The sequence below is a fragment of the Cornus florida genome, unplaced genomic scaffold (genome assembly GCF_030987335.1).
Source record: "Cornus florida cultivar Cherokee Brave unplaced genomic scaffold, ASM3098733v1 CherokeeBrave_3.0.0_Hap2_Chr11, whole genome shotgun sequence".
Lineage (NCBI taxonomy): Eukaryota > Viridiplantae > Streptophyta > Magnoliopsida > Cornales > Cornaceae > Cornus > Cornus florida.
The window spans coordinates 120,804,392-120,819,156 of record NW_026775581.1 but is presented as its reverse complement, the minus strand read 5'-3'; the positions used below and the strand labels follow the sequence as shown (position 1 = coordinate 120,819,156).

The 14,765-nt window shown below is 35.6% G+C and overlaps 2 pseudogenes; one reads left to right on the top strand and one right to left on the bottom strand.

The window, feature by feature from the left end:
* The first annotated feature begins 2,246 nt into the window (after positions 1–2,246).
* Positions 2,247–7,022, top strand: LOC132283603 (uncharacterized; annotated as a pseudogene).
* A 2,587-nt stretch (positions 7,023–9,609) lies between these two features.
* LOC132286145 (pentatricopeptide repeat-containing protein At4g39952, mitochondrial-like) lies at positions 9,610–13,045 on the bottom strand (annotated as a pseudogene).
* Between the last annotated feature and the right edge of the window lie 1,720 nt (positions 13,046–14,765).

Sequence of the window (14,765 nt, the reverse complement as noted above, 5' to 3'; positions counted from 1 at the left end):
CCGCTCTTTGTTGTGAGGTTGAACAACCAACTTAATTTAAAATTTATGTAGTGTTGTGAAAAGTGTGTTTCTTTAAAGAATTACTTATACGTAGAAGCAATAATATTTTATAAAATAAAATAAAAATATTTTCACGTAATTATGAGGTAGATAAATTTGTTTTTCAACCAAGTAGAAAAAAGATTACAATGACATTATTAGATAGAAAATTAGACTTTGAATGGCCTGGGATGCTTATCTTGACTGGTGGACTAAGTAGGAATTTTGGTTTTGGTCATACATGCCGTCTGTGCCTTGGTCTGGCCTAGTACATTGTCAACGGCCTAATAGTTGAGCTAACAAGTCAGTAAAAGAAGATTTTCCAGTTATACAAGACAAAACTTTAAAATGAGGCCAATTGATAATTTGATATATAATATGTTAATATAGATACAATGAAGTCAACATGAAAATCGTTGTGACACTGTTGATCATTTCATCCATTTAAGTCCTCTATGCAAACAATGTAGATAGCAGACTGAATAGCCTTTTCATCAGCACAAGGCCAAAAGAAAGACAGGATTTGAGTCCCAACCATCCACAAGACAACGTCTTCTAAGCTTATGACCTTATAAATAAAATAAAACAAAACTTCTAAGCATTTGAAGGTACCATCATGAAATCAGCGGAATTAGAAGATCAAATGGCTGGATAACATCATCATCTTCTCCATTGAGGCCGTGCCAGTTTGGACTACTGAAGTTATTTGAAGCTATGCAATGGGGCTCACTGAAACTTCGAGGGGCAAACATAAACTGTTCTATTCAATCATCTCTTCAGTCTGTTACAAAGATTTTGGCTGCAGCTCTGTAGTGTTGAAAGGACTACTACGTTTGTAATCTGACAATCCTGAATCCAGAAACAAAAAAACGGATAATAGGGTTGGTAACTTTGTTTCCATTTTCGGACCAGTAACGCAAAAGGACTTGTTCATCCATATGGACAACTGGTTTCGAGGCTGCAGTTTGGAAAGTAGCTTCTACTTCTAGGGAATGCTCCCAAGTGAATGAATTGTTGATTTTGGAAGACCGATCACTGCATCGAAGAGTCTTGAATTAGTAGAAGAGAACTGCCTGAAAAATTATCAGCTAGAACCCACGAGATTAACTCCAAATCAAATACCAAAGCTTTTTGCTATTCTGTGATGCAAATGACTATTTAGATCTGAAAATATGGAAGATCCTAGTATTCATTTCCCAACCCATGCCACAAAAGTTCGATTTTTGTCAACCCACGTAGCATGCAGCTTATGGTTCTTATTTTCAAACTGGAAAGCACAATTAAGACAAAGAAAGGACTCCGTTCAAATGTAGTTAACCATCACATCTCTGAAACCTCTATGATCTGTATCTAGGCCATGCTTCATCAATTGATCTCCCCAAACTTAGATCCTTGGAAGCCCAGATTTAAAAGTTGCGGAAGTTACTAAAATGCTTCATACCTTAATTTTAATAATAGTGCTCACCAAATTGTCTCAATAGTATGTGATTAAGAGAACATAACGAGAATCCATGCCCCTAGTCTCTATGTATAGCATTCACGATGATTCAGTCTACTTCAAAGCTTTAACATCCAGACAACCATAAGCTAGAGAAGACAATTATCTCCACCTTGTTACTCTATATGGATATAATGCTGATTCAAAAGAATTTAACTCTTACAGAATTGATGAAAAAGGGAATATTGATTATTGAACCCGTTCGTCTGTTTTTATAAAACGACGGACAATTTTTTATGTATCAAACCCTCGGTATTTCAATGGTTCATAAGAGTAAGCACAAAACTAATCAAAGATACCGAGAAAAAGAATATCTTGATAAGAACTTTGATGAATTCATTGCAAAACATCAAAAGATAACCGGAGACAAAAATCATCATGATTTGCTTACTCCTGAAAATATTTTATCATCTAGACGTTGTAGAGAGTTGAGAATTCTAATTTGTTTCAATTCAAAGAATAGAAATGGTATGGATAGAAATCCAGTATTTTGCAACGGGAACAACATAAAAGACTGGGGTCCATTTTTGGATGAAAATCCGCATCTTGATAGCGAGAAAAATAAATAAATTAAATTAAAGTTTTTCCTTTGCCCTAACTATCGATTAGAAGATTTAGCTTGTATGAATCGTTATTGGTTTGATACCAATAATGGAAGTCGTTTCAGTATGTTAAGGATACATATGTATCCCCGATTGAAAATTTGTTGATGGTACATTTTTCCTCTATATCCTCTATCATATCTAGTATCTAAAAGCAAACAAAACAAATGCGCACATGCCTTGTCTTACACTAATATACGATACTAATTCAATGACGTATCCATTAGATATAGAAATGAATCTTCTTTATTTTAGGCCTAAATTATTCTCTTTCGTAAGTGCAGAAATGTATTATCCTTTTGTATTCGTATCCGACTCCAATTTTAAATTGAATTGATTATTGATTCATTTTACTTGATAAAATTGGAATCCATAAAGAAATTTAGATTATTGTGTATATCAGATTAAAATGACTAGCCTTATTATTATTACTGATCGGTAAAATTAATATATGTAAAAGGAGGGTTCTTTTATGGTAAAAAATCCATTCATCTCGGTTATCTCCCAAGAAAAAGAAGAAAAGAGGGGGTCCATTGAATTTCAAGTATTCGTGTTCACCAATAAGATACAAAGACATACTTCCCATTTGGAATTGCACAAAAAAAACTATTTATCTCAGAGGGGTCTGCGGAAAATTCTGGGAAAACGTCAACGGCTATTGGCTTATTTGTAAAAAAAAAAAAAGTACGTTATAAAGAATTAATTAGTCAGTTGGGTATTTGACAAACAAAAACTCGTTAATTTGATGAGTCATTTTGAATTATTCGCTTAATTTGTGATGAACTTCTTTTCCCTTTCAGCAATTCATGGAAGAATGAATCGGGGAAAAACTTATGACTGCAACAGCTACAAGAAAAGACCTCATGATAGTCAATATGGGCCCTCAACACCCATCAATGCATTGTGTTCTTCGACTCATCATTACTCTAGATGGTGAAGATGTTATTGACTGTGAACCAATATAGGGTTATTTACACAGAGGGATGGAAAAGATTGCGGAAAACCGAACAATTATACAATATTTGCCTTATGTAACACGTTGGGATTATTTAGCTACTATGTTCACAGAAGCAATAACTGTATATGCACCAGAGCAGTTAAGAAATATTCAAGTACCCAAAAGGGCTAGCTATATCAGAGTAATTATGTTGGAATTAAGTCGTATAGCTTCTCATTTGTTATGGCTTGGCCCCTTTATGGTCGATATTAGTGCGCAGACCCCCTTCTTCTATATTTTTCGAGAAAAAGAATTAATATATGACCTATTCGAAGCTGCTATCGGTATGCGAATGATGCATAATTATTTTCGTATCAGAGGAGTAGCTACTAATCTACCTCATGGTTGGATAGATAAATGTTTGGATTTTTGCGATTATTTTTTAACAGGGGTTGCTGAATATCAAAAGCTTATTACGCGGAATCCTATTTTTTTAGAACGAGTTGAGGGGGTGGGCATTATTGGAGGCGAAGAGGCAATAAATTGGGGTTTATTAGGACCAATGCTGCGAGCTTCTGGAATACAATGGGATCTTCGTAAAGTTGATCATTATGAGTGTTACGATGAATTTGATTGGGAAGTCCAATGGCAAAAAGAGGGGGATTCATTAGCTCGTTATTTAGTACGAATCGGTGAAATGAAAGAATCCATAAAAATTATTCAACAGGCTCTAGAAGGAATTCCGGGGGGGCCCTATGAGAATTTAGAAATCCGATGCTTTGATAAAGTAAGGAATCCCGAATGGAACGATTTTGAATATCGATTTATTAGTAAAAAACCTTCTCCAACTTTTGAATTGTCGAACCAAGAACTTTATGTAAGAGTCGAAGCCCCAAAAAGGGAATTGGGAATTTTTCTCATAGGAGATCAGAGTGTTTTTCCTTGGAGATGGAAAATTCGCCCACCAAGTTTTATCAATTTGCAAATTCTTCCTCAGTTAGTTAAAAAAATGAAATTGGCTGATATTATGATGATCCTAGGTAACATAGATATCATTATGGGAGAAGTTGATCGTTGAAATGATAATTGATACAGCAGAAGTACAAGCTATCAATTCTTTTTCCAGATTGGAATCGTTAAAAGAGGTCTATGAGATCATATGGATGCTTGTCCTTATTTTGACTCTTGTATTAGGAATCACAATAGGTGTACTAGTAATTGTTTGGTTAGAAAGAGAAATATCAGTAGGAATACAACAACGTATTGGACCTGAATACGCCGGCCCTTTGGGAATTCTTCAAGCTCTAGCAGATGGGACAAAATTACTTTTCAAAGAGAACCTTCTTCCATCTAGAAGAGATCCTCGTTTATTCAGTATCGGACCATTCATAGCAGTTATATCAATTTTACTAAGTTGTTTAGTAATTCCTTTTGGCTATCGCCTTGTTCTAGCCGATCTCAGTATTGGTGTTTTTCTATGGATTACTATTTCAAGTATTGCTCCTGTTGGACTTCTTATGTCAAGATATGGATCAAATAATAAATATTCCTTTTTAGGTGGTCTGCGAGCTGCTGCTCAATCAATTAGTTGTGAAATACCATTAACTCTATGTGTGTTATCAATATCTCTACGTGTGATTCATTGAGACAAAAACTTTCCCTATTTCCTTGCTTTATAGGAAAGAAGTTAAATGTGTTGAATACGTATTTTCATATTTTTTATTCAACATTTGGGTTGATGAATTAAACCAGATAGTTATATGAGTGAGAAAAATAGCTTCTAAATTCGCAGTAAAAAGATTGAGTCTCATTTCCTGTGTTCAAGAGTTAAGTGAAAGTAAACACAAACAGTAGAGGCTGCTTACCCCAAGATTGGTTGATTAGTCATCATGTCTTGAAGCGGGTTCAAAAGATCAACTGGATGGGGTTTTTATTATTTGTTACCAGACAGGTATTATTATAATGGGGGATCGGGCAAAAATGAGTGGTTGGTTAGGAACACCAAGGTACACAAAGGATTAGTAATACAGATTATGTAAGTTATCCAACAGGATATTTCTGCATAAAAGGAATTCTAATTGGGACTTTAAGTTGGTAGAAACGATCAAGCAGTACTCCCCACGATTCCGATCCAGAGTATGCTCCTATCCACCGATTCGGTAAATAACTATCAGGAACGAAGTAGTCCTCAAATTTTTTTTTTTTTTGAAAGCCCCCCTTTTCTGAGAAAGGAGAATAGGAACGAAAAAATAAATAAAATAGAAAGAATTTCATTGCAATAGAAAAAAGGAAAAATCTTTTTTTATTCTTTCTTTCCTATATACATATTTAGAGAGACGGGCTTTTTGTCATGATTCATGAACTAATGTAATGTCTAGTTCTTTTTCGTAATTGAAAATGGTAGGTTGAAATATGTATGGATATTGCTACAAAAAGTATTTTATTGAAAGATTAAGTTATTACTCATACACAACAAAAAAAGAAAAAATATTAAAAGATGAGATAAATTCAGAAGTGCTTTTTTTATTTATTATAAATAGAGCAGACAGAATTCCATTGGTCTAATTCGGGACCTTATGATAGATTTTGACTCTATCTATCCTACAAACATATCAAGATAAATAATATTGAATGTGTCCTTAGATTTATTTGTGACCCTCGAGGAGCCGTATGAGGTGAAAATCTCATGTACGGTTCTGTAATAGGAATGGAAACAGTGATGTTATCACCGACTATGATTATCTAACAGTTCAAGTACAGTTGATATAGTTGAAGCACAGTCAAAATATGGGTTTTGGGGATGGAATTTGTGGTATCAACCTATAGGGTTTATCATTTTTCTAATTTCTTCCCTAGCGGAATGTGAAAGATTACCTTTTGATTTACCAGAAGCGGAAGAAGAGTTAGTAGCGGGTTATCAAACCGAATACTCAGGTATCAAATTTAGTTTGTTTTACATTGATTCCTATCTAAATCTACTAGTTTCTTCGTTATTTGTACAGTTCTTTACTTGGGCGATTGGAATCTTTCTATTCCGTACATACTCGTTCCTGAGCTTCTTGAAATAAATAAAGCGGGTATAGTCTTTGGAACAATAATTAGCATCTTTATTACATTAGCTAAAACTTATTTATTCTTGTTCATTTCTATCACAACAAGATGGACTTTATCGAGGCTGAGAATGGACCAACTATTAAATCTTGGATGGAAATTTCTTTTACCTATTTCTCTAGGTATTCTATTATTAACAACTTCTTCCCAGCTTATGTCACTGTAAAGGAATACGATATTCATGACTTGTCTCAAACAAGAGAAAGAAACAGGCATAAAATTTTTTATAGATATTCGCGATATATTCCCTATGGTAACTGGGTTCATGAATTATCATCAACAAACAATACGGGCTGCAAGATACATTGGTCAAAGTTTCATGATTACCTTATCCGATGCGAATCGTTTACCCGTAACTATTCAATATTCCTATGAAAAATTAATCACATCGGAGCGTTTCCGCGGCCGAATCCATTTTGAATTTGATAAATGCATTGCTTGTGAAGTATGTGTTCGTATATGTCCTATAGATCTACCTGTTGTTGATTGGAAATTGGAAACGGATATTCGAAATAAACGATTGATTAATTACAGTATTGATTTTGGAATCTGTATATTTTGTGGTAATTGCGTTGAGTATTGTCCAACAAATTGTTTATCGATGACTGAAGAATATGAACTTTCTACGTATGATTGTCACGAATTGAATTATAATCAAATTGCTTTGGGTCGTTTACCAATATCGGTAATTGACGATTCCACGGTTCGAACAATTTGGAATTCGCCTCAAATAAAAAATGACTAAACCCCTTGATTCAAGAGCAATTCCCAATTACTAAGGTTAAGTTTTGATCTAAACGAATACGGTTTTTGTTTCGTCAATAACTAAAAATCCAAACTATTGATTAGTTGGTAAGAACCGCGACTCAATTTGGATGGAAAATCTATTTCTATATTTTATTCCATATTCATAATGATTTCAAAATATATAGTTTCAAACTTTCCTTTCGGATAAAGAATGAGATTTCTGTACCTAATACGCACTCATTAAGATTGAATTCAATTAACAATTAAGAAATCTCATAAAAAAATATAGAGTCACATTTTTCCTGGTCAGGTCAATAAAGTCATGAAATATTTCGATTTATTTATTTCTTATTTTACATAGAATGGATTTACCTGGACCAATACATGATTTTCTTTTAGTTTTTCTGGGATTGGGTATTATATTGGGAGGTCTGGGAGTAGTATTACTTAACAATATAATTTTTTCCGCCTTTTCATTGGGATTGGTTCTTGTTTGTATCTCCCTATTCTATATTCTATCTAATTCCCATTTTGTAACCGCTGCGCAACTTCTTATTTACGTAGGAGCTATAAATATTTTAATTATATTTGCTGTGATGTTCATGAATGGTTCAGAATATCACAAAGATTTTTATCTTTGGACCGTTGGGGATGGGGTTACTTCGATGGTTTGTACAAGTATTTTTGTTTCACTAATTATTACTATTCTAGATACGTCATGGTACGGGATTATTTGGACTACAAGATCAAACCAGATTCTAGAACAAGATTTGATAAATAATAGTCAACAAATTGGGATTCATTTATCAACAAATTTTTTTCTTCCATTTGAACTCATTTCAATAGTTCTTTTAGTTGCTTTAATAGGCGCAATTGCTGTAGCCCGTCAATAATAAATTTTTAGAACTAAGAATCAAAATCCAATTTTGTTCTAGGTTGTCACATTTGTTTCCCTTCAATTCTATTTGAATTCGTGTATAAAATAGAAATGCTTTTAGTTTGATCTATTACTAATATATTCATTCCATACTTGTTATATTCGAGTCAATCGAATCTATTGAATTGTTGTTCATATTGAAATAAATCAACATCAGTAAGGAGTTGGTTAATGATGCTCAAACATGTCCTTATTTTGAGTGCCTATTTATTTTCTATTGGTATCTATGGATTGATTACAAGTCGAAATATGGTTAGAGCCCTTATGTGTCTTGAACTTATATTGAATGCAGTTAATATAAATTTTGTAACATTTTCTGATTTTTTTGATAGTCGTCAATTAAAAGGAACCAATTTTGCAATTTTTGTTATAGCTATTGCAGCCGCTGAAGTAGCTATTAGACTGGCTATTGTTTCGTCAATTTATCGTAATCGAAAATCAACTCATATCAACCAATCGAATTTGTTGAATAAGTAAAGGTATTATTAATTATATAAATTCTAATAATCGTTGATTAATTTAGCATGTCTGCTACATAAGGTATAATCGTGCTTGCAAAAAGGTGGAAATTAAAGTATCTTGGTGTTCTCTTTCATAAGTCAATCCAGAAGTAAACTAATTAAAAAAATTCTGATAAATCATTGATTCGTCTGGTATCGAAATATATGATTCGTTTATAAGTTTACTAGATCGAAATTTTGTGATGTTCAAAAATGTATCGGGTGTACTCAATGTGTCCGAGCTTGCCCCACAGATGTATTAGAAATGATACCTTGGGATGGATGTAAAGCGAAGCAAATTGCTTCTACTCCAAGAACAGAAGACTGTGTCGGTTGTAAGAGATGTGAATCCGCTTGTCCAACGGATTTCTTGAGTGTTCGAGTTTATTTATGGCATGAAACAACTCGCAGCATGGGTCTAGCTTATTGATACGTTCCATAAAACTCCACTTGAATCCATTTGATTTTTTTTTACCGACAAAAACCCCGTACTCAAAATATTTTATTTTCGAGTACGGGTTTTTCTGGTCCAAATGTATCTTGTCATTACCACGAATGATTTTCCTTGGTTAACAATAATTGTAGTTTTGCCAATAGCCGCGGGTTCTTTAATTTTCTTTCTTCCCCGTAGAGGAAATAGCGTAATTAAGTGGTATACTATTTGTATATGTATATTAGAGCTCCTTCTAACAACCTATGCATTCTGTTATCATTTCCAATCAGACGATCCATTAATCCAACTAGTGGAGGATTATAAATGGATCGATTTTTTTGATTTCCACTGGCGATTGGGAATAGATGGACTTTCTATAGGACCCATTTTACTGACGGGATTCATTACTACTTTAGAAATACCACGAGATTAACTCCAAATCAAATACCAAAGCTTTTTGCTATTCTGTGATGCAAATGACTCTATTTAGATCTGAAAATATGGAAGATCCTAGTATTCATTTCCCAAATCTCTGCCATAAAAGTTCAATTTTTGTCAACCCACGTAGCATGCAGCTTATGGTTCATATTTTCAAACTGGAAAGCACAATTAAGACAAAGAAAGGACTCCGTTCAAATGTAGTTAACCATCGCATATCTAAAACCTCTATGATCTGTATCTAGGCCATGCTTCATCAATTGATCGCCCCAAACTTAGATCCTTGGAAGCCCAGATTAAAAAGTTGCGGAAGTTACTAAAATGCTTCATACCTTGATTTTAATAATAGTGCTCACCAAATTGTCCCAATAGTATATGATTAAGAGAACATAACAAGAATCCATGCCCCTAGTCTCTATGTATAACATTCACGATGATTCAGTTTGCTTCAAAGCTTTAACATCCAGACGACCATAAGCTAGAGAAGACAATTATCTCAGAGTGATCTGGTACTTGGTCTCAGTTAACATATCCTGTCTTTTACGAAACTTTCATTTGCTATGAACTGCTGACTCTTTATCTGCAACATAAAAGGCATCCTATTATAAACAAAGGCTTTTCCCATGAAGTATACTAAACAATCTAAATGATTAATTTGAGCTGGAATTTGAACAAAGATCATTTAATCATATATTTACAATGTCAAACCTCCATTACATTTTTTATAATGAAGACTAAAGGAGAATATAAGACTTAGAACGTGTAAACTAATGTGTGTTCATTCTATGATCTTGCCCGTGCATACAGCTCAGTACCTGTTCAGACAGCATGTAACAATGTCAAACCTCCATTCCGTGCTCGCTAGTCGAGTTCAGACAGCAAAAGGTCAGTTACTCTAATCATTTTATTAATGTGTAATCAACAATCAGGATTTAAAGTAAACATCTGCTTGAACTGCAGCAGGAATCTAACCTAAAACAAGGGGGACAACTTTCTCCATATCATACATCAGCAAGAATGTTATCAATGCTCAGCTAATGCAAGAAAAATAAGGGTCAGAATTCCATAATGAATAAGATTTCCTGCAACCAAGGTAGTGAAACTGCTGGTTTGGCATTTTCTTTGCCAGTGGGGACTTGGAGTGAATTTCAGGACCAGAGATAATGGCACCGAAGGCATCAAAACCATCTGCAGATACGCACATTGGCTATAGCATGGAGTTTAGCACTTTTTTGTATATTTTATGATACCAAGGTTGGTACCTTTCGTACACCAAAGAGCAGATGGGTATTCCCTATGAATTATACTGCACTCCAACCAGCTCTCTTTCTCACTCCTTCTTTCCTTCATGATTATTTTCACACGCTCTGCCTCCTCCCACCTCTCTGTCGAGGTGTATAAGTTGGAAAGCGTTATATAATAGCCATCATTTCCTGGGTCGGAGGCAATAGCATGCTTCGCAATCCTTATTCCCATCTCAGTATTGTGGTGAATTTTGTTAGCACTTAACAAAGCACCCCACAAACCGCCATCAGGGTCCATGGGCATCGAGAGAACCAAAGCTTCAGCCTCATGCAGATTACCTGACCGACTAAGAAGATCAACCATACAAGTGTAGTGCTTCAATGTGGGTCTCAGAGAAAAATCACCCATTCTATCAAACAGCCATTTTCCTTCTTCAACAAGCCCCGCATGCATACAAGCTGAGAGAACAGCAAGAAAGGTGAGCTCATTGGTCTAACATTTGATTGCAACATCTGCTGGAAAATCTCTATGGCAGATTTTGCATCTCCGTGCAATCCATAACCAGAGATCATCACATTCCAAGAAATAACATCTTTTTCTTTCATTGAGCAAAATATTTCACTTGCTTTTTTGAGCTGCCCGCATTTTGCATACATATCAACTAATGCAGTTTCAAGAGATAAATTAAACTGAAATCCCCCTTCCTTGATGTAATTGTGAATCTGTTCTCCTTTCTCCAGAGATGCAATATGAGAACAACCAGAGAGCACTGTCACCAATGTTGCTGAATTAGGCTTGAAGCCTTTCGAAACCATTTCATCAAATAGGGCTAAAGCCTCGGCAGAATGCCCACTATGAGTATAAGAAGAGATCAAAGTGTTCCACGTGACAGTATCCTTTTGTGTCCCACAAAATATTTTCCATGCAATGGTTAATTTCCCACTCTTACCATACATGTCTATGAGAAAATTGGCAACTGAAACATTCTCATACATAATACTGTTAATCGCATAGCAATGAAGACATCGACCTAGATGGAATGCTTCTAATTGGGAACATGAAGAAATCACAGATACCAAACTGTTTGAATCAGATTCAATGCCTAGATGTTGCATTTCGCTAAACAATTCTACACATTTGGCTCTTGGCCCGATCTTACCATAGCCAGACACCAATATGTTCCAAGACTCTGTGTCCCGATCGTGTACTCTATCAAAGAGCTTCTTGGCAAAATCTAGAAGTCCAAACTTACAGTACATTGACAACAATGCATTATGGACCATCTGATCTACTACATAATTTTTCTTTATGATTAAACCATGGAAGGCTTTTCCTTCAGAGATCCTCATGGAATTACAAAAACCTGAAATTACACAACTGATAGCAGTTCCATCCGGATATATGCCAGCAGACTGCATTTCCATAAACATGCCTAAACATTTGGTGAGAAACCCAAATTTTGCAAAAACACCAATGATTGATGTCCATGAGATAAGATCCTTGTTGAAAACATCACAAAACGAAAGATAAGCTTCCTCATGGGTACCACACTTGGAATACATTGACAATAGCAAAGACTGAATGGCATGAGAATACCCAATTCCAATTTTTACTGCTAAACCATGTAAGCACCTACCTTCCAGCGAAGCCCCCAAATTCCCACAAGCTTGAAACCCACCTTCCAATGTTCTAAAATTCGACCTCTCACTATCCCCACCAACCTTGTGCATCTCACAAGACACTCTAACCCCTTCTCACTCTTGTCATTCTGCACATACCCAATTACAAGTGCTGTCCAAGCAACCACATCCCTTACAGAAATTTCATCGAACATAAGAGATGCATCCTCCATACAACCACACTTCGAATACATATACACAAACGAAGACCCAATTGCTGAATTTCCTGCAACAAGTCCAAGTTTTGAAACCAACCCATGTATGGTCATGCCATAATTTAACGATGAAAGCTCCGCACAGGCTGCAGCAACCATTGGAATGGTGAAATGGTTAGGTTGGGTATCAGATAACCGCATTCGGAGATATAATTGAAGAGCTTGTGGGTACTCTCCATTGGAGTAATGAGCTTTGATTACAGAGTTCCAAAGGAAAGTATCTCTGAAATGAACTGAATCAAATACTTGAGTTGACAAGTTGGGTTTACTGAAAGAAGCATAGAGAGAGATGAGCTTTGATGCTATGAAAATGTTGTTTGTGTGACCAGTTGTGATAATGTAAGCATGTGATCGGAGGAGAGATTGCAGGTCTATGAATTGGTTGGAGAGGAAGAAGTTGATCTGACAGTTCAGGTAGTTGACTACATGAGACGCTGAAGATGAATATAAACGTTTATGGAGGTAGTTGGATTTGAATCCCAACATGGGAATTCTCTAACGGCTATAAGAAAAAAAGAGGATTTCTTTTGAATAGCTTTATGTTATGGATGATTCATATACCGTTTAAAAGCATGAACACATTATTTTGTTGAGTTTTTATTAAAAGCATGAACCCATTATTATTATTTTATTTTATTTTTTCTATTTTGTTGAGTTACAGTGATAAAAATCTATTCATGAAATTCTTTTTCTATTTATTGAATGTGTGTGTTATTTTTATTGCACAAGAATGATATAAATCTTAATCTTTCAACTTATAGTCACATTAGCATTACTCATAAATTCTTAAAAAATAAAATTATACCCCTAATTAATTATTCATAATCCAATTATTCTTAAACTCATAGTAACATAATCTTACATATTTAAAATTAAAAAAGAGATGATAAATAGTTATTCTTAAACTTAACATAATCTTACGAATTGGAATAGAGATAATGTTGGAAACGGCATTAGAAAACGCAAAACTTTGGAAGGATTTTTTAAAAGATTCCGCTAAGAATTTTTTGCGAATCTATTGACGAGTGCGTTCCTCTCTGCGAGGAGATGAACGTGGTATATTTATTTTCTCAAATCCGTTTCCGGGTGAATGAGAAATTGGTTCCAAAGTAAGTGATTTATAAAGCCTAAATGGGTGTGAATAAAGTGGGAAATGCTTGTCCCACATCGAAAAAGTAGCAAAACAACCTTAAGTATATATATGTCTAGTATGGGATTTGGGTTTGGGCCCAAGGGCACCTAAGTTTTTAAGAGGGGGAGGACCTAGGCTAGCCTGGATCCGAACCAACTACCACACGCGCGCGCCGCCCGCCCGCTTGGGCGGGGCTTAATTGTAAAATGGGGTCTAACCTTTTTACACAAAGTTGGATTGGGCCTGTGTGGTTGAAATTTATTTTATTTGTCTATTGGGCTTGCGGGTGGAGCACGCTGGGCTGGGCTGAATTAATGGCCGAAGTTTGCTTGCTGGGCTGGATCGGATTAATCTGTTTTGGGTTTAAATTCAAATTAAAAACCATAAAACAGTTTTTGTTTGAACCAAGGGTTGCACCTTTTGAACCTAAATCAGTTTTGGCTTTCTAATGTCTCATTGGTCCACAATGGTTGCATCCATTCGGAATATGGGTGCACCTATTTGGAATAGGCACCATTAAGCCTATAAATAGCCCTCCTTGGATTCATTTCAATATACCAAATTCAGAACAAAATCTTCTCTCTTCTGAATTTACTTCTCCCTCTTTTTCTTTTATAATCTGTTTGGGTTTGACCCTAACCAATTGGGTTCAAACCTTAGGGATTCTGTTTGGGTTCAACCCTAACTAATTGGGTTCGAACCTTAGTCACTCACTTCGAGTCCGAATCCGAGTCTGAGAGTACTTCACCGAGCCGGTTCGCCTATTCCATTGGTTTGAAGTGCTACTACCAAAGGAAGAAAAGTCGTTGTATCCTGGTGAGGAGGCCCGATAGGACATGGGCCGGATATGACTTGCAAACGCGACATTTAGTCCGTACAGGTGGGTCAGGCCCATAGAAAGGCACTGCCATATGGGCCGAACGCGCATAAGCCCATCAAAGAGGACCGGGACTCATGGAGGAACGGGCCTAGATCCAGCAGTCCATCGACATTTGTAAATCTCTATAAATAGGAGAAGTAAGGTAAAGAAAAGAGGAGATCTTTTTGGTTGAGATACAGGAATTCTAGAGAGAGAAAGGGGGAAGGAATTTCTTGTATCTTCAATTGGCGCCGTCTGTGGGAAACGCATGGAAGTTTGGTTGATCAATGAGGAATATCGCGTGGATTCAGACCAATTCGGTTGATCGAGACTCGATCTTTGGGAGTTGGATCCAGATCTGAGCGATTGTGACCTACTCTGGAGGAATTTCAG